The sequence below is a fragment of the Gobius niger genome (assembly GCF_951799975.1).
Source record: "Gobius niger genome assembly, chromosome: 24".
Taxonomy (NCBI): domain Eukaryota; kingdom Metazoa; phylum Chordata; class Actinopteri; order Gobiiformes; family Gobiidae; genus Gobius; species Gobius niger.
The window spans coordinates 12,291,293-12,315,807 of NC_136875.1; the positions used below are offsets into that span (position 1 = coordinate 12,291,293).

Below are 24,515 nucleotides of genomic sequence, written 5' to 3' on the forward strand. Positions count from 1 at the left end.
CTTTGTGTGAAATAGTGACATTTTTGTTAAAATAAAGTACTAAATACCCTCCTCTCGGAAAATACCCTCCTCTCGGAAATAGTATTTACTTTGAAAATACGGATATTGTTGTCGTTCTCATTCCCGTTTGGTGCGGTCTGAACTGTGGAGCTTGATCCGGCCGGAGCTGACGGGGCGCAGACGGACCTGAAAATAGGGTTGATCCGTATTTTTATCGTGGCGAGGCGGAGAGGCGGAGAGGTGACGTAGGCCCCTCGGAGCGGAGTGGACGATGCGGAATGTTTCTGAACGTTCAACATAGCAACGCATTTGCTGCGGAGGTCGGGGCGGAGTGGAACGGAGCGGAGCGGGGCGAGCACGGAGAATGTGGAATCTGGGGGTTATCCTCCAGCTCTTCTTTCTGCTCATGGCCTCTGTTTCAGATCGTTGTTAGTGTTGCAATCTTCAGTCCCTGTAGACGGGGTTCTTCTTCAGATAGGACTGGAGAACTACAACTGAAGCTCCAACAAGGACTGGACGTCTGCTGAGGGACTCCCATCGGCCCTGGGTCTATCTACAGCCTGTCTGTCCGTGGGAGTGGATCTCTCCTCCTGTGGTCCTCCCCAAGGTTTCTTTTTTCTCCTCCTGGGTCTTTCAGTTTTTCTTCGCCGAGTCTTAGGAAGGGGGACGCCCTGGCTCGCTTCCCTCAGCTGCTGACGGTTAATTTGACACCATTTGCCTGGACACTACATGTTTTGTATATGTCAATTCTTTTTGAATATCGGGATTTTTTACATGATTTTAGTCAGATTACAACAACACTAAAATAGACTTCTTTGCTGAAAAAGCTCCGTTTAAAAACACAGGGACCACAACCTCAAACATAATCAATGCGATAAAATATGCCGGAAAAGCAGGACGAGGCGAGTAAATGAGGGCTTGAATAAGTAAATTATTTAGCTCACTACTTTTTACTTGCAATTTCAGTATAGTTAATAATAATTTGAGTTAAACATTCTGTACATGTAGAATCCTTTTCACGCCGAAGCTCTTGGCGATTCCTTGCCGTTTCTGGCTTCACACCAGGCTCATCCTGTGAAGGAGAAAACCAGGCTGAAAATCATATTAATTTGTGTGTGTAATGAGTGGAGCGGCGTTAACAGCTCCTCGCAGGTGTCCGGGTCGTTCCAGGCTGTTCCTCCCCGTCTCCGCCGCCGACCCGGACATCGATTTAGCGGAAAATAACAAGTCGCATCACTGTCCACGGCATCATCGCCTCCCAATCCTCCCGGCTCGGAGACGAGTCACGCAAGACCACTCCAGACTTTTGGACACAGAGACTTAACTCCGGGGAGAAGCTCGGGCGGGCGGGCGGGGGGGAGGGATGGATTCTGAACACCTGCGAGGCATAGTGTGGGGGAAGAAAACTTAGATCTACAATCAGACATCGGGGCATTGATTTCATATTTCAGCAAACTTTAACTTCTTTAAAAGGAGGGCTCTGTTAAAATAGTCTTTCCTCCATGTTTCAGTATTGTTTCCTCGTCAAATATGAATATAATTACATGCTCGTGTGGATTAAAACACCCATATGCTTCCTTACTGTATCCAGGAGATGTTCCAACTGAGGGGATCAAGAAACAACCTCAGAGGAGCTGGTATCCTCAGAATAGATATAAATGCTTAGTTTACTTTAATAGTTTATATTAAACATGCTTTGTACCAGGTTTAGCTTGAGCTGGTTTCCAAAAAATGTGTTTAACCACAGAAACACACATGAACACACGTCTCACATTCATCAGTCTCCACTGAATCATGTAATATTTTAACAAGAAAACGTCCCTAAAGGTCATAGTTACAGATACAGTGAAGACATACAAATCTATAAATCCAGATGTGGTCCAATAACGAGTAAAAGTACAAGTATTACTGATCAAATATTGCTCCACAAAAAGGCAAAGTATTAAGATTAGATTATTACGGTAAGATATGTTCTTACCTGAGCTTAGACGAGTTGATGTGTACCTGTCTGATCTTTGTGTGTGCGCCCAGTCACACAAATGTTAGCATTTAGCCTGTACTAGCATAGGTATGGCTTCAAACGGGGGTGAACTTAGAAGCTACGAAGCGGTTCCACGTTTTCCCTTTCGACGATATTACTGCGCCGGTTACTACGCCTCACAATATAGTTCCCCTTTTATCTTAGAAAATCGACACATTTTGTGTAGCTGGACTTGGATCGTGTAAAGGCTCACGTAACTGTGCTTCAATAGGGGAAACGTGGAACAGCCTGGTGGCTTCTAACTTCACCCCAGTTTGGAGCTATACCTAGTAGAGGCTAAATGCTAACAACATTTGCGTGACTGAGCGCACACACAAAGCCCAGACAGTTGCACATGAACTCGTCTAAGCTCAGGTAAGAAGCAAAAAGAGGCTTTATCTTATCTAAGACCAGACTAAACCTACTCCAGTTTCCCCTACCACTAAAACCCATAGATTCCCCTCTGTGGCCAGGACTCCCCTGAAAAAGAGATTCTTAATCTCAGTGGGACTTTCCTGGTTAAATAAAGGTCAATAAATAAATAATAAAATTAGGTAATTTCTTCCTTTATATGACATGTGGGAGAGGCTGCGTATGTGCACCGTTTGCGTGACAGAGCGCACGGACAAAGACCAGACGGGGATATATTAACTCGACTAAAGTGAGGTAAGAGCATATCTCAGTATGTAAAAACTGTGGCCTATTCCTTTAAAGCAGTAATAACTAACTTGCCTCTAGAGGCTATTAGCGCCACTGTAGATGTCGTAGCATGTTGCGTTTTTTTACTCATTAATTGTCCGTGAGAGTAAATACTACGCTGACAGAAAAGACAAAGGGAGAGCGGGATATTGTTACACAATGGAGATCATTTTGTTCACTCAAACTTGGCTGTAAATACTGTTTAAGTGGCGCTAGCCCGCAGTTAGCCTGCTAGCTTCTTCTTCGTGATTCCATTAGTGTGTATTGGTGGCTCCGGTCTGGTGGTAGTCATGCACCAGGGGGAGATGAAAGACCCTCCATTCTTCCCGTTGACACTTGTATTACACCCAGAGGGACAACTGATATATTAAAAGGGAAACAAGTTACTTAGCACTGCTTATTCTTTTTCCAGTACAAAAAGTGGTAGTGACTTAAATGTTCTAGATGTAGATGAAGGACGATAAGGAAACGTTCTCACATGACAGACACATTCAAGAGTCAGTTTTGCAGAAATTAGTCCACTATTTATTCAACTAAAACCTTCAAAACCCTCAAACTTGCACATCCCCTTCTCATTTACCCCACACAAACCTGTGCTTTCATAAACTTTCCCCCGACACAAGCGTAAACCTAATTCAGAAAGACTTTCGGAGAGCTCCACAAACGTAAAACCGGTGTCGACTCCGTGCTCGGGCCCCGCAGTGTTTCTGAAACGCGATTTAAATACAGCTATTTGTTTTTGTCTTTCCTTTATGATGCAGGGCGCCGAACTAGAAAATGACATTTTTTAAAGCCGTCTGTAGCATCTGCCCTTTCTCTGTTTGAGATCTTTCCTCTTTTACAAAACAATGCAAAAAAAACAAAACACCAACAAACATTTAGCCGTTGATTTAATGGCCGGCGGCAGCACAGGCGTCGCCGCACTTTCCCGACAAGAGTTTGAAGAAGACATTAGCATTTGAAATAAGGAGCGAGCGCGGAGGTCACGGGGGTATAAATTAGTCGGACAAATGGACTGCATACTTCAGAGGATTAGCACAGCGCTAGCCCGCCATTAGCATAGCATTAGCATAAGCGCTGCAGGTCGGAGGGAGATGCTGCACGGAGATCGGGACTTCACAGACAAGGAGAGTTTGATAAAAGTTTGTCTCTGAAGTGAACTCATTTATAGCCTGCGGAACAAAAAATAGATGGCTGGACAATCACCTTGTTGTTGCATGTTTTCACTTCGGTGACCAGACGAACAAAACAACCTGGGACCTGCGTTTTACATGGTTGTGATCACTCATTTAAACCTATTGGGTCGTCTAAAATCATTCACAGGCGTAACTTGAATGCCTTTAAACAGTTTGTGGCTGAGAGACCTCATTGTTTGACTCCCAGAAGGTGAGATAAATCCAAGTTTCCAACACTCACCTGTGCAGAACTGTTAGATACCGAAGACTGAACGCTAAAGATGGGTCAGAAAAAAGACTTAACTCCCGCTGAAAAGGATACAATAGTGAAACCGCTGGCTGAAGGACTGAGTATAAGACAAATTGCTAAAGATTGGAACAGAAACTGGAGGACTGTGCAACGTTTTGTTAACAGATCAGGGGCGGAGGAAAAGAGTTGAGAAGAAAAGACTGAAAGCTGAGGGAGAAGGATCTACGCAGAATAAAGCCTCTACAAACAGTACCAGGTGCAGTGGACTTCGCGAGGTTTTTAAAGTGAAAAAAAGCACAAACCCGACCCCCTCGAAGAAAGGAACATAAAGAAAAACGTCTGCAATGGGCACAAAAGTGCATGAAGACGGATTTCAGCAGAGTATTGTGGACGGATGAGATGAGGGGTGACCTCAATGGTCCAGACGGAGGGGCTCGAGGTTGAATAGCTCATGGTCGTGATGCCCCAGCCAGGTTCAGAAGGCAGCAAGGTGGTGGAGGAATCGTGGTATGGGCAGGAATCATCGACTGTGAGGTCGTTGGGCCCTTCAGAGGAGAACAGGGTGTGAAAATCAACTCCGAGAATTACTGCAAGTTCATTGAGGGCACCCTGTTCAAACAGTGGTACAAGAAGAAACCTGCAAAGATGATTTTCATGCATCACAACACTCCTGCATGTGCCTCTCACGACACAACTGCATGGCTAGCACAATGAGGTATGAAAGATGACCACCTAATGCGTTGGCCACCAAACTCTCCAGATTCGAAACTCAATTGAGAATTTCTGGGCTATACTCAAACGTGTTTATGCTGAAGGAAAACAGTACACCAGGTTGGATACGGTCTGGGATGCAGACTTATCTCCAGCAAAGTCTGTTGATCCTCAGCAGGTGAAAAGATTGATGATGGTGGTTGAAAAAAAGGGAGGATGTGTGAAAATGTGAAGTGGATAAGACTGAACTTTAAAGGGATATTTCAGGATTTTTCACATAGGGCCTCATTTCCTAGTTATCCAGAGTGTTGCTGATTTCTGGATACGGATCTTGTAATTCATGCAGTTCTTATATTTGAAGAGTTTCGTGGCACTAGGCTAGAGCAAGGCTAGAGCATTTCTATGGTATCAACTAGCCTGCATTAAAAACAGTGTGACCCGCTCCACAGAGCACCTGAGGCAAATCACTTACAACACCAGACTAACCATCTAAATGTCTGTGTCCATAGAGTAATGTTTGGAATATAACTGACCTGCATCACATGAATGATCGCATTTTGAGGGACTATTTTCTAGCAGATCACTCCGCCGCTGCGTAGCTTATACAACCACGAAGCTGATGCTGCTCAAATATAAGGTATTTTAACTCTATGGACACAGACATTTATATGGTTAGTCTGGTGTTATAAGTGATTTGCCTCTTGCACTGTGGAGCGGGTCAGACTGTTTTTAATGCAGGCTAGCTGATACCATAGAAATGCGCTAGCCTTGCACTAGCCTAGCACCACGAAACTCTTCAAATATAAGAACTGCTTGAATTACAAAAACAAAAATCTCCAGAAATCAGCAACACTCTAGATATCTAGGAAATGAGGCCCTATGTCAAAAATCCTGAATTATCCCTTTAAATCATATCCACAAGTATTTTAGACCACCAAACTGGTTTAAACGAGTGATCACAACCAAGCAAAACTCAAAAACATGGTGGGTACCTAATAATTGTGCACACACTGTAGATTCCTCACTGATGTTTCCTGGTTTAACCTCAAGCTTTCTACACTGTTTGGTTTATTCAACAAAAACACACACATATTCTTCAAACCTCCCGAGAAAGCTCATCAACCTGCGCCGTCGTCCGCGGTTTCGGTGTCCGACGGTAAATCACAGAGTCGGAGAGGCAGCTGCTTGTGGTCTGATGGGGTCGAGAATAAGACCGGGATCAGACCGAATGAGGTGCTTTTTGTTGAGAGACTTCGGGGCGGGTTAGGGGGATGATACCTGACAACCCTTATTCAGAGTAAACCCAGAGTAAAAGAGCCTTTTCTAACAAACTCGAGATGGAGGCAAAGTCTGAACGCAGCATTTTCTAAGCAAGAAGTAAATCAGGTGTTTTATAGTGTTACCAAAGATGATACACCCCTTTAAAAGACGTGATGTTAATTGTCTGACAGATGAGGAGTTGCAGATATAGATACATACAGCATCGCGTCATAGAAGGGGGCGTGGCTTAACCGAGGGGGAAAATAAAATCTTCAGAGAAACACAATTTTCCCTCTTTTTAGCCATTTTCTGGTGGAATATGAACTTATTTATCACATAAATAAAGTCAAGTGTAAATCGGGCCCATTTGGATATTTCATCACAGCAGACTGTTCGGTAGAAGTGAAAAAACGGCAGTTGTAGCTCGCTCTAGCTAGCCGTTAGCACTAGCCCGATGCTAGCATGTAGCATCATGTTAGCATTCTCAGTTATTTAAGTATTTATGGCCTGTTGAAATTTACCTTTTGCTACCGTTGACATCAGGCATTTCACTCACAATTTTGTTACGAGGATGACGACAGCCAACACTAAACTAAAAAAAAGTAACAGCGTTCAACTAAAAAGCTCACATTAGACGATACAAATCAGCTGATTTCTGCAGTCAGGTGATCATTTTGACCCGAGTTCCCGTCGTTTTCCCCAGTTGAGCGAGCGTTCACGTGAATTCCCCAACTGGGGAAGTCGTCCGCCCGAGTTTCCGAGGACCACATGAACGCACCATTAATCACTCCACTGCAGCCGCTTTCATAGTGACGATAAACAAGTGAGCTGGAACTAGCTTCAGGTAAAACAGATTAAAAAGTGAGAAAACTCCTGCCCAGGACTTAAAAAAAGGGCCAGATTAACAGTTTCAGTTTGTGGGACCATGGTATAATCGGGATAATGCCCGACGAGGTGGTGACATCGTCCAGTTATTTCTGATAATGGACACCTCGGAGGGCATTATAAAGCAGCACTAAGTAACATGTTTACCTTAATAAATCCTCTCCGTAGTCCCTGTGGGGGTAATACAAGTGTTTATGGGATGATTGGAGGGTCTTTCATCTCCCCCTGGTGTCTCTGGACAGAAAACCATGTTTGCAACTTGACTGACACCGGACCGGAGCAACCAATACACACTAATGGAATCACGAAGAAAAAGCTAACATGCTAACAGGCAAAGCAGACTGCGGGCTAGCGTCACTTTAAACAGTATTTACAGCCAGGTTTGAGTGAAAAAAAATATTTCCATTGTATAATTGGATGTACAATATCCCTCTGTCCCTTCGCCTTTTCTGTCAGCGTAGTATTTACTCTCACGGACAATTAATAAGTTAAAAAATCGTAACTTGCTACGACACCTGCAGTTGCGCTTATGGCCTCTAGGGGGAAGAGTTACTTAGTTCTGCTTTAAGTAATGTTATATATAGATATATTGGATACTTTACCCACCTATGGATCCTGGGTTTCGGATATCGGAGCCAGCTGAAAAAATACAATATCGGACGGGTATCGATTCCACATATCCGATGCCAAAGTGATGCCGGTTTTGACTCTCACCATTTCACCATATTCATAAGTGAATATGGACATGCTGTACCTGCTGCTCAGAACCTGGAGAATTAAATCATTGTTAGATCAAAACACCACGGCTAGCAGCAGCATGCTAATGCTGGCGGCAACTAATCAAGGCCAGGAAAGAAACTATGATTGGATCATCTAAAGTAGCCTAATAAAATAAAATCAGTCACTGCTGGAGAGGCCAAGTGTTTGTAATTTAGTTTATGAAATGCTGTTATGGAATAATTAATCTAGAATATGTGAAAAGCAAAGGTCATTTTATGTGAGTTGCAGTAATGTAACCTACAGTCACATATATCCAGGGATATTTAGTGTAGTGATAATTGTTTTTCCAATACAGTTTATAGATATAATTCATACTTGATCTGCAATATTTGGTTTGCAAGAAAAGAAAATACTTTATTGATCAAACAGTGGAGAAAAGAGACCATTAATGTTTTCACTCACAGCTGCCACTTTTAAGATTCTCTCTGTATCGGTTAATATCGGCAGACACTCAAACCCGCAGTATCGGTATCAGAAGCAAAGAAGCTGGATTGGTGCATCTCCAGTTTGAAAGTTAACTTTTTACAAATGGCACAGACGCCGATTCCCCGTTTTGGTCCTGATTTAAGCTCACTTAGGTCCGAGCCAAACATTTTTCTTAAGTGGTTCTTGAACAAAGAAACTAAAAAAACATAAAGAAAACAAACAGTTCTTTGTTGCGGCGAATATCGGCTACTCTCCAGTCCTTCCAATGTTTTGAGTCTTGCCGTATATTTAGCCGCATAATTCCTGCCTAATGTTGACGTGCGGGAGAGCGGCGCGCCAATCCCAGATGGCAGTTTAGTCCAAATCATCGGGAGGAGCGCGGTGCCAAAAAACGCATTAGGAACGACTCTGTGGACAACAAGGAGGCACCGTCAGACTCGCGCAGATTTGATTTCACACAATTGTTAGGCGTAGCTTGTCCGGGTTCGGAGACTCGCGAAAAAAGAAAGAAGCTAGTTTCGGTCAATTACTCTCAATCGTGTGTCAAGATACTGGCAGCAACACAATGCGAGCGATTATTATTCAGTATGTTTGAAATGTGCGCCTTTGACCCGGCCTTGGCGCTCGAGTGGATTTAATTGTGTGCAGGTTGTTTTAGAAGAAATTCTAACATGATAACTCTGAAGGTGAATCGCTGAGTGAACTTCACTTCAACGGTTTAATGCCGACTTATTACACCGAAGGCTATCAGCGCGGTGTTGAATGAAAAGGACTTTTTGAATGAGGCTTTACATTTTTGAATCTCTTGCGGCGGCGGGCCCTTTTCACCAGACGCTGAGCCCTGTGAGCGCCGTATGATTGAGGAAGTAAGTGAATATTGTGCTTTCACAGAATCAGAAATGTAACAATGCTGAGTCTTTGACCTTGAACGCTTACCTAAACAGACAAGAGCTTTTTCAATGATTCCACTGAGTGCAGAGCGCTGTTCTGATGAGAGATGGGCAAAGTGAAGCTTCATGAAACCAGAGGCGGACTGGGAGTGAAAAACAGCCCTGGACTCTGACCAGCCTGGCCCAAATTAGCGTAATAGTGGACTTCCACAAATACATATTTTAACCTCTTACCCCCCGCCATAACATTAACGAGTGCATTTTCCCTAGTTCGGCTTTTTATTATTATTTTTTTGATTGGTATCATCAGCAAAAAGAACGGGAAAGGTGGTCGTAGAAACAGAAGCAAAATCATTAATATAAATAATAAATAATACTGGTTCCAAAATTGAGCCTTGTGGTGCACCATACTCCACGGAATTCCTTTTAGATTCATGTTTTTTTATACTGGGCTTTACCCAAATCTAAAAGCTTCTCGACGGGAGATCAACAATGTAACGCCTCATTTGAAAGCTAAGAACCTACAAAAGTGAAGGAAACTTTTGGTCACGCGCCACATTTTTGTCATATTTTTGTTGTTTTTTGAGCTATTTTTTCTATCATTTTTTGTTGTGTTTTTCTCATGTTTTTGTTGACTTTTCATCCCCTTTTTCTCGCTATTTTGATGCTTTTCTTTTTAGCTTTTAGATTTGGGTAAAGCTTGGTTGAGGCGGGACCGGTGGCCCTAGGCCCTTCTGTGCTCTTCCAGAATGGACATGTGGCCAGTCCGCCCCTGTATGAAACTCCAAAGAGCCTTCAAACCAAACACTTTCCTTGACGCCCAAAGCCCGTAGTTGGACACTTGTGCTTACTGAAGTCAGACGCTCGTCACAAATATCACTGAGCATCAAGACCAACGGCTGCTCTGATTTGTGACGACGACCCTAGAGGCCATTGCTGTAGTACCTCCATATAGCCCCTGGTCGCCCATTGGAAAGCATTGCACTTTAGACACTTTAAAAACAACTTTAAAGCCTGGTTTCTAATTTTCTTAAACTTTCTACAGCTAGGTATTCCTCCTGTTAAAACGCTGGGTTAGCTACAAATAAAGAAACCAGGCTGGCTTTCGTAAAAGAACATTTTTCCAAATCTCATAGTATGTAAGTCAAGTCTACAGTGAAGATCCCGCCCTTATGCCCTTTTTAGGAACATGCTCCGTCAGAGCTGGAGAGGGGGAGTCTGGAAAATCAGCCATGATTTCCCCCTCGAACGTAGTTATTTTGTCAAATGGGGAGGAGTGCGTAATGACCGTCTATTAATATAATATGTCTATGGCAGTGGATCTTAACCTGGGTTCGATCGGTGAGTCAGTCTCAGGGGTTCAGCGGAGGTCAAGACACACACCCGTCTCATATGATTTGTGATGACACGCCCCGCTTGAAGGGTTCGGTGAATGCACATATGAAACTGGAGGGGTTCAGTACCTTCAACAAGGTTAAGAACCACTGGTCTATGGTCAAGACGCACGTCAGCTCAGAGTGTGTTGTTAGCCATCTTGGAAGCTCTTGTCTGAAAAATACCTGCTGTTTGGGACAAACTAGTCTCCCTCTTTGCTACTACCATGTCCCATGGATCTTTAACTATATCCCCCTGCTCAACGCCAAATCTCCCTCGTATTTAAACACAAATCCAGCCCATACAATTGAATATGGGGCATATTTTGTGCCGGTAGCAAGTGGCTAGGTAAGGTTAGCACCGTTAGCATGTTACAATCGGCAACAGCTCATTGTTGATTAAAAGTCGTCTTTTTTTACGTTAGTGCATAATGCTTGTTTTCACGGGAGAAAACCGGCATAGCATCTGCCCCGGTGGCTCAGCTAGAGCGAACGCCACTGTTGGGGAAAGCTCCTGATTGGTCGATGCTCGCAAATTTCTCCAAAAAGTTCAACATTGCCCAACTCCAGCGTCGGACGCCCTGGAGGTGCGTCAAAAGCTTCAAAACGCGCCGCACAAGAGGCGCGTGACTCACTGCGGGACCTCAACACTCCCTGAGGCGCCTCCATGCATTTTCAATTTAAACCTGACGCCTGGCCGAGTTTGGTGGACGCACCTTAAAGCAGTTGAAGTGATTGTGCCGGAGCCTCGAATCACAGTTCGAAACCTTCACTCTTCAGTGACATCTAGTGGCAAAGTGTCATTACAACCACATTTACAGCGTTTCTGGATTCCGCCATGTTTTTGATATACCTGTGATTGAAATAAAACCACATTCTGTTTGATTTTATTTGCCATTAAAATATGGAATTTTTAAATCAAGAGAAGGAGGAGGCCAGGCAGGGTCAGTCCTCAACAAGATTTCACAAGTTTTCCTTCCTGAACATTTACATTGGTGGACGCTTTTTCGGTACATAGCCACCCGGTTTGTCTCAGAACAATCCCGTGGTCCTACAGAAAATCCTCTTCCGGTTGTGTGAATCACTTTGTGTGACTTGTGTCATGTGAAACGCCCTAAACAAATATGAATCCCTTCCCAGACAGCGCTCCCCTCATCCTCCCATAGGCGCTCTCCACACACAGCAGCTTCCTGTTCTTTTCTCGGCTCTAGTTGATGCTTTTAAAAATGGACATGGTCTACAGACATGGGGAACAGAGTGAAGAACAAGCCCCTGAAAAGGTGCGGTTGAAATAAAGCTGTCAGTTATTAGAAAGACGAGGCACTCTGAGCGCTGGATTGATCAGAACGAGCCCTGGAGAAGCTGTTTGGTCTTTAAAAACACAAAGGAGCACCAGATACTCAAGCTCAACTTCAGGTTTGTGTTTCAAGAGGAAATATTTATGGCAGATTAAGAGCTTAAACAAAGTGACTGAAGTATAATTCAATAAACGTCCGTCTGAACGTCTAAATCAAGAGCGAACCTGCTCCGAAGCGTGTGCGCTCGCTTGTCAAACATCTTTGTAACTTTGCTGCCAGGTTTTTAAATCCTCCCTGATCGGTGTAGGCAGTGCTGTGAAATCCAAAAGGTCACACCGGAGCAGGAATAACGCTGGCGGACAGGTGCGAGACACGCGCTCTTATTTTGGCGGGGCCCCAGCCTCCTGTTGATTTAAAGGGGGGGTATTATGCAAAATCGACTTTTACAAGCTTTACATCATGTTATTAAGTCATTCCCTCATTAAAACCATGCCTGAATTGTTGCCTTGGCACATTCACGTATTTTCGAGTAATCTGTAGAAACTCTGATGGCGGCCATTTTAGGGATAAAACGCCTGATTCCTTTAGGAAACGCCCTCGACCTCCAGGATACGCCTCCGACCTTTCGTCACCAGCCGAGTAACCAACCACTGCTCCTCAGCAGAACCCCCTCCCCGCAGTGTCTAGCCCTAAGATGTAAACAGAGTCATCATGGAGGATTAGCTTCATGTGTTGTGAACCGGAGCCACAGCAGACTTTTACAAAGACACACATCAGTGTTTCTGTTACCTAAACACCCAAGATTAAAACCGGTGACAAGAACACTTATTTCAGTGTCTGGTTCTGCGCTGGGCCTTGATGATGCACAGAGCCTCCGGAGAAAGCTAATGCTAAGCTAAACCTCGAGTCATCACGTGAAAACGAGAAATATGCACACATAAAGTCAATAAAACCACCACACACATAAAGAACCGTTTAACAATGATCACACACGGAGCCAGGCTTGTTGATTTGGAAGTTTATTGCTCACATTTCATCTACAATGGGTCATAGCCGAGTGGTTTTCTCCCGGAGCTAACAAGCTAGCCGCGACAAGCTAACGGGAAAATTCACTGAATACAAGCAGCATATTATGCATTGAAAACGTCACTAAAACGGCAACTGCTTGAAGCAGCCTTTATGATGATCACACACTGAGCCTGGCTTGTTGATTTCGTAGTTTATTGCTCACATTTCATCTACAGTGAGTCGTAGCCGAGTGGTTTTCTCCCGGAGCTAACAAGCTAGCCGCGATAAGCTAACGGGAAAATTCACTGAATACAAGCAGCATATTATGCATTGAAAACGTCACTAAAACAGGCAACTGCTTGAAGCAGCCTTTATGATGATGACACACGGAGCCTGGCTTGTTGATTGTGTAGTTTATTGCTCACATTTCATCTACAGTGAGTCGTAGCCGAGTGGTTTTCTCCCGGAGCTAAGGCACTACTAGCAACCTTCACCTTCACAACATTCATTGAAAACAGGCAGCATATTATGCACAAATAACGTCAATAAAGCAGGGAACTACTCGAAGCAGCCTTTACGATGATCACACAATGAGCCTGGCTTTACACATTTGTGGTTTATTGCAGACTTTTCATCAACAATGAGCTGTAGTCGATTATAACAAGCTAACGGGTAACCTCGAAAAAACATTGTCCACCTGCACAGATAATGTCCGTCTTTTGAATCGTATGGGCTCCTGCAGATCCTGCTGTCGTCCATGGGGGTATAGTTAGAGATCCATAGGGCATGGCAGATGCAAAGAGATAGCCTCCAAACCGCAGTTATTTCTCAGGCAAGAGCCCCTTCCAAGCGTCCGGTGTGGAAGGTTCGTCTCCAAATAATATCCTGTGTGGCCATTGTTCACAAAGTGATAAACAGTAGCTCCTTTCCAACAATAAAAATTAAAATGCACCGATCGTAGTTTCAATACCGTTGAGACAACGAGCGCAGTGTTGTTGTGATGTGTGTGGAGGGGGCGTGTCGGAAAAGGTCAGAGGTTCTTAAAGAGACAGGGGCCTATTTCAAGTCATTTGCTGCCGCCATTTTGAAAGAGCAATTTTATACAAGGCAGTTATTCTAATTTACTGCATTGACAGACCAACAGAAGGTTTCGTCATCATTGTAGTGTGCTATAGACTGGTGCTATGTGGCTGAAAAAAGCATAATACCCCCTCTTTAAAGTGGACCAGACGGTGCCATATGCCGCTGAGCTCAGAGGCATTTAGCAAAGGCTCAGACCTGCGTGAGCCCGGGTTTACACTTGGGTTGAACTGGTTTAGGCCAGTGTTGGGGTTAGTAGATCAGAGTGCTCACATTGCTTTGGTAAAGGAACGAGTAACTAAAGCTTTAGTATTATATGCCCAGGTACAGTGTTAATTTTGTCGACTAAAATATTTAGTCTTTTAGTCAAAGTGATATTTTTGACGACTAAAATTGGACTAAAACTAAATTAAAAGTTTTTCATGAGACTAAAACTATGACTAAAATGTCCAGATATTATAGTCGACTAAAATAAGACTAAATAAAAATTAAAGGGAGAGACTAAAATCATCCAAGCTTCTATTGAGCGTCTGAAAGAGCCTCATATCATGTAAATTCTCTGCCAAAGGATCAGCTCTGAGCTTTGTTCATGTGGAGCAGCTCCATGAAGCAGAGGAACAAGATTAAATATGATTATAATTAATATTATAAATGCAAAGTCGACAAAATAAGTCTTAAATTTAGTCGACTAAATTGACATGCAATTTAGTCGATAAAACTAGACTAAAATTAAAAAGATTTTTTTCAATTAAATCTCGACTAAAATTACATTACATTTTAGTCAAAGGACTAAGACTAAAACTAAATTAAAATATGTTATAGATAGATACCGATACCGATACTGTTCATTTCATGTGGGTGAATGTATTTCAATCAATATCCATTTCTAAAACTGGTTATTTTGTATAATTAACTGGTCAATTGAAATTATATTACTTTAACTGGTTAATTAAACAATACTAATGTGAAATTAAATACATAAACAAAGTTTAAAATTACTACTTAAATGACAAACAGAACCTAAACCAGAATGATATGCCTGGCTCAGTTCAATCCTTTGCTCCTGTGGACTGTTTTGGCTCAGAACAAACTTCTGTTTACACATGCAAATTAGCATCTATACTTTTTGCCCAATATCGATACTTAAAAAGTAGCCGTTTGGTGTCGATACTTTGGTATCAATCCGCCCATCCCTAAATTATACTTATAAGATTAGTTTTGAATATTACAATTTAGAACAATTGTAACCTTGTTTGTGAATTCATTGATCCTAGTCTTCAGCATCGTTAATGCCAGACTGTTGAATGTTTTATATTTTTCGTGTCATTCATTTGGGTTTTTTCCCCCACCCTCCATTCCATGGCAACCACTCCTCCCCTCAGTTTGATGGCCCCATGAATCCTGGCATTGTCACAACGTAAAAAAGGGACAAACGAGGAGGTAGCTGGGCAAGACTCACAGCTAAGCCACACAAATCTTCTATCCCTAGTATTGTTCTGACTTATGTTCATTCACTGGAGAATTAGACAGATTATTTTCGTCTGCTATGCTCTTCCCAGAAGACTGTGGAGAGGAGGGAGCTGCGCAGGATGAAGAGGAAGGAGGAGGAGCTGACCAGTGCAGGACACCATGCTCTGAAACAGGGACCCTGACCTCGAAAAACACACGCTGCTCAGGTTAGCCCAAAATTTCTAACTAACTACACTCGGTCGGCCTGGCCTACACATGTTACACAGTCAGTTACCACCAGTGCATCACAATAAGGCAATACAGATCAAACTCTTCACTCTTTTCCCTTTCGTTTATTTAAAAGAGACACAGAATACGTGAGGAATGAGAGCCTGTATCTGTTGAAACTGAGCTCTCTGTAGCGTCTGCCTGATGGGAGAGTTTCATATTCACCGTTCAGAAAATGTGACGGATTCCCACTGATTTTCTGAGCTCGGACGAGGACAGAGTTTTCAAAAATGTCATTCATGGACCCACACTCTTTGGCGTTTGTCGGCTTCCCGAACCTCCAGGACTCATTTCTCAATTTGTGTTTTGCTCTGCACCGTCAGAGGAGCAGAACCAGGCTACGATCCCGAACCGAAGTGAGTCAACATTTCCGTGCACGTCCCATTTGAGCAGGTCATCAATATGCACACACCCAGATACTTCAAGGATTTGACCGGCTCGATTTGTTTGTCTCCCATGACCACAAATTTCCCCACGGGCACATTAAAGTACACCTTAGCCTTAAAACCAAAATGTGGTAAAGTGTTGCCGTGTGAAATCATCTTTGGTAACAGATTAAATGGATATTTCAGGATTTTTGACATAGGGCCTCATTTCCTAGTTATCCAGAATGTTGTTGATTTCTGGAGATATTTTTTTCTTAAATTCATGCAGTTCTTATATTTGAAGAGCTTAGTGGCGCTAGGCTAGTGCATGTCTATGGTATCAGCTAGCCTGCATTAAAAACAGTCTGACCCGCTCCACAGAGCACCTGAGGCAAATCACTTATGTCTGTGTTAATTAGGGATGGGCACCGTTAAAGCAGTACTAAGTAACTTATTTACCTCAATAAATCCTTCCCGTAGTCCCTGTGGGGGTAATACAAGTGTTTATGGGATGATTGGAGGGTCTTTCATCTCCCCCTGGTGTCTCTGGCCAGAAAACCATGTTTGCAACTTGACTGCCACCGGTCCGGAGAAAGCAATACACACTAATGTAATCACGAAGAAGAAGCTAACATGCCAACGGGCAAAGCTAACTGCGGGCTAACGTCACTTTAAACAGTATTTACAGCCAAGTTTGAGTGAAAAAAAATATTTCCATTGTATAATTGGATGCACAGTAACCCTCTCTCCCTTCGCCTTTCCTGTCAGCGTAGTATTTACTCTCCAAGACAATTAATAAATTAAAAAATCGTAACTTGCTACTACACCTGCAGTTGCGCTTATGGCCTCTAGGGGGAAGAGTTACTTAGTACTGCTTTAAACGGTCCTACTTGGAACCGACCGAAAAGCTACGGCCGGGGGAGGTATCGAAAAAATAAAATCCTTTCGGTGCCAGCTTTCGGTTCTTTTTCTCTCCAGACCCGCATTGAGTCTAAAAAATCCACGTATGTGCAGATAATGAGCCGCTTCAGCGCAAATGGAGCGAAGAAAAGCTGCACCTTAAAGCTATAACTCACAGGCCTCTTCAGACTCACAAGACGCAAGAACTGGAGTAAGAATTGGCGAAGCTACAACGTACTAAACTTCTGTAATAGAGATGACAGAGCCGCGGTCTATGTCAGGACTGAGCCAGGTCTAAACCAGGACTTGCTCCGGTCGTAAAACCCAGAGCTAAACTAAACCAGTTATAAACCAGGACTGAATAAGAAACTTTCGTTTTTAGGCAAATTGAAAAGCAAAACCAAGCTGTGACAATAAGAAAGACGTCTTTACCTTTAGCGACAGACCCGGAGGCGGAGCTTACGTGTTGTTGTTACAACTTTACAAGCAGCTGCAGAGACGGGAATATCCAAGATGGTTTATAGAAAAGTGAGCGCTCACTCTGCATTAGACATTGTTGGTACAGTTTTGGTAAATGATCCGTGGCAGAGTGAGCGCTCACACCATGTGAGGATCTTTGACGTGTGGAGCTTTCGCTTCGTCAAAGTGCAGTGAGTTTAGAAAAGTTTAGCTGAAAGAAGCCGTGTCCTGATGTGGATCTGACTCTGCAGCTCAGGAGGGAATAATGTCTTTTCTTTTTACCTCTGCTTTAGTGGGAATTCTGCTCCAAACCCAAAGTTACAGGTGACGCTGCTGTGGCCTGTGTCGCCTCTGTTCTGCTGTTTTTGGTCTTTTTCCTGAATGATGCTTTTTATACACGTTATTTTTATTGAATTAAAATAACATAAGTATCGAAAAAAAAGTACCGTTATGGCACCGGAACCGAAAAGCAGGTATCGTTAAAGTAGTGGTATCGTAAAAAACGAACGGTGCCCAGCCCTAGTATTAATAGAATCATTATAACTCTTTTGCATTTATATTTGAGCAGCATCAGCGTCGTGGTTGTATAAGCTACGCAGCGGCGGAGTGATCTGCTAGAAAATAGTCCCTCAAAATGCGGGAATTCATGTGATGCAGGTCAGTTATATTAATAAAATTACTCTACTGACACAGACATTTATCGGGTTAGTCTGGTGTTGTGAAGTGAATTACCTCAGGTGCTCTGTGGTAAGACTGTTTTTAATGCAGGCTAGCTGATACCATAGACATGCACTAGCCTAGCGCCACCAAGCTCTTCAAATACAAGGACTGCATGAAGTACAAAAAAAAATATCTCCAGAAATCAACAACACTCTGGATAACTAGGAAGTGAGGCCCTATGTCAAAAACCCTGAAACATCCCTTTAAAGGAATAGGCCACCGTTTTTACATACTAAGATATGTTCTTAGCTCACTTTAGTCGAGTTAATATATCCCCGTCTGGTCTTTGTCCGCGCGCTCTGTCACGCAAACGGAGCACATACGCAGCCTCTCCCACATGTCACATAGCTCCGAAAAAGCTCACGATAGAAGCTACCAAGCTCTTCCACGTGTTCCCTATTTAAATAAAGTTACGTGAAGTGTTTTCATGCGAAGTATATTTACCCAGAAATGTAGCATGTCGATTTTATAAGCAAATAAAAAGGGGGACTATATTGTGAGGCGTAATGATACGAGGAGCACAGCGTCCGCGTAGTAACTCCTAAAGACTTCCCCCGCTCACTTCCGTCAATAACCTTTAGGAATTACTGCGCGGACGTTTTACTCTTCGTATCATTACGCCTCACAATATAGTCCCCCTTTTTATCTACTTATAAAATCGACATGCTACATTTCTGTGTAAATATACTTCGCATGAAAACACTTCACGTAACTTTATTTAAATAGGGAACACGTGGAAGAGCTTGGTAGCTTCTATCGTGAGCTTTTTCGGAGCTATATGACATGTGGGAGAGGCTGCGTATGTGCTCCGTTTGCCTGACAGAGCGCACGGACAAAGACCAGACGGGGATATATTTACACGTCTAAAGTGAGGTAAGAACATATCTTAGTATGTAAAAACGGTGGCCTGTTCCTTTAAGTAAGTTTTCCTGAGGAGCAAACGAGAAAACTTGCCCAGAAACTTTTAAACAACGCCGCCCACTTGATCCTTGTTTAGTCCTGAATTCATGGCTTGAATTTCATGGCTGACATGTTTTTGTTGAGTCCTCGTTTAGACCTGCTCTCGGCCAGACCTGGTTTCAACTCGCTTTTCACAGCTTTTTTGTGTCCCGGCTCCTATAGGTCCCTTATATAGCACGAAAACCCAACCTTCCCTATTACGGCCGTGACCAGGACTCCCCTCAGTTTTGACCCGGTCCTTGTTCGACCCCTGTTTGCCGCCGCTCCGTGGCCCGATGCTCCCGTCTGTGACACCGAGCCGCTGTGCTCCATTAGCGCAGCATGTGTGTGTTTAGGCCCATGGATCCTAATGGTGTGAGTGTGCCCGGGGATTCTGCGCCTCGGGGCCAGACAGCGGAGAGGTATTTTTAGAGGGAAAAGTTGGACGAGAGTATTTAAAGAGCTTGGTTAGGTTTTGCAGGACAAAATGAGGCGAGGAGAGGGTTGAATTGTAGGGCAGGAAGTCTTTTGTTAAGTCACGTTTGATCATTTTGACATTTATTGATATCCCTGAACCCGATTTCTTGTATTTTCAGACAGTGGATGAAGATAAAATTGAACTTTTAGCTGGACCTCAGTTTATCACATGCATTTCAGGAGATCTAAGTAACTTGTTTACCTTAATAAATCCTTTCCATGGTTCCTCTGTGGGAAATACAAGTGGTAATGGGATGATTGGGGGGGTTTTTCATCTCCCCCTGTGAATCTGAGCAACCACAATTGCAACTTTCCTGCCTCTGAGTTGCAATACACGCTAATAGAATCACGAAGAAGAAGCTAACAGGTCACAATCATCAAGGGCACCTGGCGTGTGTAAAATAAACAAGGCCCAAAATAACTTGTAGGCCTAACCATGAGGCTAGATTAGGCAAATCAAATAATTCCAGTGTACACATAATTCAAAATAATAGTAAATCACAATATTCATAATATTAAATCAAGAATAACAATGGTTGCATTTCATAAAGCATATTCAAACATCAAACAATTCAGAATCAAGAACAACAACAAAGCTAAAGCTAGTGCTAATGCTAGCATTAGCATTTCAAATGAATGCATGAATGAGCACAAACCAGTGGCCCTTGGTTGAGGCCTAAACCATATGGTTAGGATATTAGCATGTTAGCGGCTAATGCTAATGCTAAACCTCATGGCAAACACAAACACATTAAACCATCCAACTCACCAATTCCATGTATTCCCAGAGTCACCCAGATGACACGTCAGATTCCCCAAATCCACAGGTCCCACAGACAGACTGACTCTAAAAGTTATTATCCAGATTTCAATTTCAAAGTCTGTTTAGATACAATACGAGCGATCGCGATGTCGTCACATCCGTTGGCCGTGGTAGGCATTTTACATTTTCATATTTGATAAACATTTTATTAAAATCCTATAATCAGCAAAAACAATGTCCATAAACAGGGCATTGCTTCTCTTGCGCTGTAACAGATCTATCATTTTATAAAACCGAGTTAGAGGCCTGTATGCATCAGCTGCCTACCAAACATCCGGTGAAAATTGCGGAAGTAAACAATAACAGCGATCGCTCGTATTGATTGTTTAGATGAGAACCAGCTGCTGTCCCACACAACTGACCAGGAGGAAGTGGAGGAAGCAGAACACCTGGGATTGGCTGGGAGTGACAGGTGACTTAGTCATGTGACTTGGTGGATTCAAGGACTAGGAGAAAGGGTGGGAAATTCAAATCAAATTGACTTGAAATTAATTTTAATTTTAAACTGATCTCATTCTCTGAGTAATAGTTGCTGAACCTAGACCTGACCAAGTGCTGCAACCCCAGAGCAGAACATTTAGTTACATCCAGGTAGTCTTTTAGGACAGGCAGTGGACATGAGCATTATAACATTTTGTAAGCAATGTTCTCTCTTTCAAGCTCTAAAAACATTGTGAGTCAAAAAAAGCTTATCTTATTGAACAGAAAACAGTAAACAGCGTTCATGGATATGAGTGGGTGCCGGGATTTCGAACAGCTAACCTTCCTCTTACACCCGACTGCGCCACTATCGCCCTGAATTTCCAAAGCGGAGGTGTCTAAAAAGTATCTTGAGAAGCAGCATAACACATAGGATACGCATAATTTTCACCTCACCCGCCTCTCGCTCCCTCCAACACACACACACTCCCTCTTTCTTTCGGTCCTCTGTGAATTCCAAACTTCACACGGCATATTGTATCACCTGCTGTAGCTCTGTCCAAGCGGACCTCAGATAACCCAAACCCGACGTGCCTTTTTAAAACCCACCATTACCGCCGTGTTTTCATAGCGGTCATATATTATTAAGCCCGGCTCGATACAGTAAAACGTATGCTTCTTAATACCGCTGATGCTCGTCGGACCTGGAACGAACTGCACTCGCTGTTCTCCAGTTTTTCTCAGCGTTTTTGCCCATAAAAGAGCATCGGATTGGACTTTATTGCTGGGAAATTCGGGGCAGGCAACGGGAGAGAAGTTATTACACATACAGACGTCCAACGCGATATTAAAAGTGCGCTACTAGAATTAATCTTTTGTGACAAGATCTTAGCAATGTTACATACTTTTTTATGCTTACTGCAGGAGTTAGCAATGTGCGATAGATGCTAGATTATTTACTTTGGACCAACAATCATCATGTTTATGGGATGATTGGAGTCTTTCATCTCCCCCTGGTGTCTCTGGCCAGAAACCCACAATTGCAACTTTGCTGCGCCGGGTCAGAGGCCCCAATACACACTAATGGAATCACGAAGAAGAAGCTAACAGGCTAACGGGCAAAGCGAAATGCGGGTAAAAAAAACATGACATGCTACGACACCTGCAGTGGCGCTTTTGTCCTCTAGGGGCAAAAGTTGCTTTGTTCTGCTTTAAAGTCACTGCATTGACTCCCCGACAGTTTCAGGGTCGAGTACAAGGTTTTATTAATGTTTTTTTTTTAACCCCTTAATTCCCACCTGAACCGAGCACATTTTCTCCAGTTTGGCTTTACCCCAATCCAAAAGCTTCTGGAAAAAAGCTGTGAAAATCGCAACAAAACTGAGACGAAAAAAAATCTTGAAATGTGAGAAAAAAGTGAGAAAACATTGACAAAAAAGTGACGAAAAATTGATGAAAAAGTGGCAAAAATGTCACAAAAATGTCACAAGAAATGGACAAAAAATTGACAAAAAATGTACGAAAAAATGACAGAAATGTGACAAAAAAATGACAAAAATGTGACAAAAAAATGACAAAAATGTGACAAAAAAATGACAAAAATGTGACAAAAAATGACAAAAATGTGACAAAAAATGACAAAAATGTGACAAAAAATGACAAAAATGTGACAAAAATTTGATTAAAAAATGACGAAAAAATGACAATAATGTGACAAAAAATGACCAAAAAAATGAGACAAAAATGTGATAAAAAATTGACAAAAAAATGACAAAAAAATGATTAAAAAATGACGAAAAAATGACAAAAATGTGACAAAAAATGACCAAAAAAATGTGACAAAAATGTGATAAAAAATTGACTAAAAAATGACAAAAATGTGACAAAAAATGACCAAAAAAATGTGATAAAAAATTGACGAAAAAATGACCAAAATGTGACAAAAAATGACAAAAAAGTTACAAAAATGAGTTGAATACCCAACAAAAAAATGATGGAAAAAAAAAAAAATCTGATGACGTGAGGAAAAAGATCCTCTCGGTTCAGGCGGGAGTTAAGAGGTTAAATGTCTTAATAGTCTTGGTCCTTCTAATCCTTCATAACATGCTTTCACCTTCTGAACCTTTGCGGCCCCTGCGCTCCTCCGGCAGGCGGCTCCGAGTCATTCCTCCGGTAAACAAAAAGGCTCCCGGGGAGGCGTCTTTTCAGTGCTACGGCCTGAGGAGGAGCTCAGGGCCACATGGAACATTCATGTTTCTAAGAACAGGCTTTTACCTGATGCTTAATCTTCTTAGGCCTATTTATTTATCCAAGCACCTTGTAATTATCTACGTTTTACCAGTATTTTACCTCTTAAGCCCTATTCGCACGGGATTAGAATTACCTCGGGGGCGTCTAATTCTTATTCCGACATCCCCCCCAATCCGACACTTTTTGATACACTCACTCCGACAATAGCAATACAGCAGCTGTATTACTTTCCATCACGGTGGCTTCATGATGAATCGTTTTTGAGAGTTTCTGGTAGGTTTTCACTGCTGATGGACCCTCTCACCAGAAAACCTACAAAACAATTGATCTTAGAGGCCACTTTGAAAGTAAAGGTGCCATGCTTACCACCCATACAGCCATTGGGTCACATAAAGGTCAATTATGCAGAAATATCTAGGACTTTCTTTGCATAAATAGTTCCATAATGTGCCTTTAAGGATTCTGAAAGGCTGAGGTATAAGACAAACTTAACTTAAAGGGATATTTCAGGATTTTTGACATAGAGCCTCATTTCCTAGTAATGTTTGTAATATAACTGACCTAGCATCACTTGAATGATCGCATTTTGAGGGACTATTTTCTAGCAGATCACTCCGCCGCTACATACAACCACGAAGCTGATGCTGCTCAAATAGTTGCAATTATTCTATGGACACAGACATTTATATGGTTAGTCTGGTGTTATAAGTGATTTGCCTCAGGTGCTCTGTGGAGCGGGTCGGACTGTGTTTAATGCAGGCTAGCTGATACCATAGACATGCACTAGCCTAGCACTAGCCTAGTTATTCCTGAAGTCGACAAAAAGACTCATGGTGAGGCGTCTTTCCAATATTACGGCCCTCGCCTCTGGAACCACCTGAGGAGGAGCTCAGGGCTGCAGAGAACGTTCATGTTTTTAAAAGCAGCTCAAGACCTACCTTTTTAACTTAGCTTTTAACTGACTAATCTATTTATTTAATCCTAATATATAAAATGTATATATATATAGGAGGTTGTGCCAGGCGCTTTATAAATAAAGTTTGATTGATTGATTAACCTAGCGCCACGTCACTCTTCAAAAATAAGAACTACATGAACTACCAAAAAAAAAAAATCTCCAGAAATCAGCAACACTCTGGATAACTAGGAAAGGAGGCCCTATGTCAAAAATCTGGAAATATCCCTTTAAGGACAAATTCTCTCCAAGTTCTTTGAGAATTTGTGCTTAAAGGAACAGGCCACCGTTTGCCACGAGTTGATACGTACCTGTCTGGTGTTTGTGTGTGCCCTCAGTCACGCAGAAAGATCAGACAGGTACGCATCAACTCGTCTAAGCTCAGGTAAGAACATATCTCAGTATGGAAAAACAGTCACCTGCTCCTTTAACTTACATACTGATTCTCTTATGCCCATGGAAGAGCTTGGTCGCTTCTAACTTCACCCCGTTTGGAGCTATAGGAATACATCGGGAGAGGCCAAATGCTAACAGCATCTTTCGTCTTTTTGCGCGACTGAGGGCACGCACAAAGACCAGACAGGTACGCATCAACTCGTCTAAGCTCAGGTAAGA

General features: G+C 42.7%; 1 protein-coding gene across 1 annotated transcript in view; it reads left to right on the top strand.

The window, feature by feature from the left end:
• Positions 1–23,967, top strand: part of pcdh12 (protocadherin 12) — a 168,070-nt gene extending 144,103 nt beyond the window's left edge. The window contains exon 7 of the mRNA XM_079582299.1: positions 23,955–23,967. The gene's annotated coding sequence lies outside the window, so the exon portion shown is untranslated. The remainder of the gene's footprint in view (positions 1–23,954) is intronic.
• Positions 23,968–24,515: the final 548 nt, after the last annotated feature.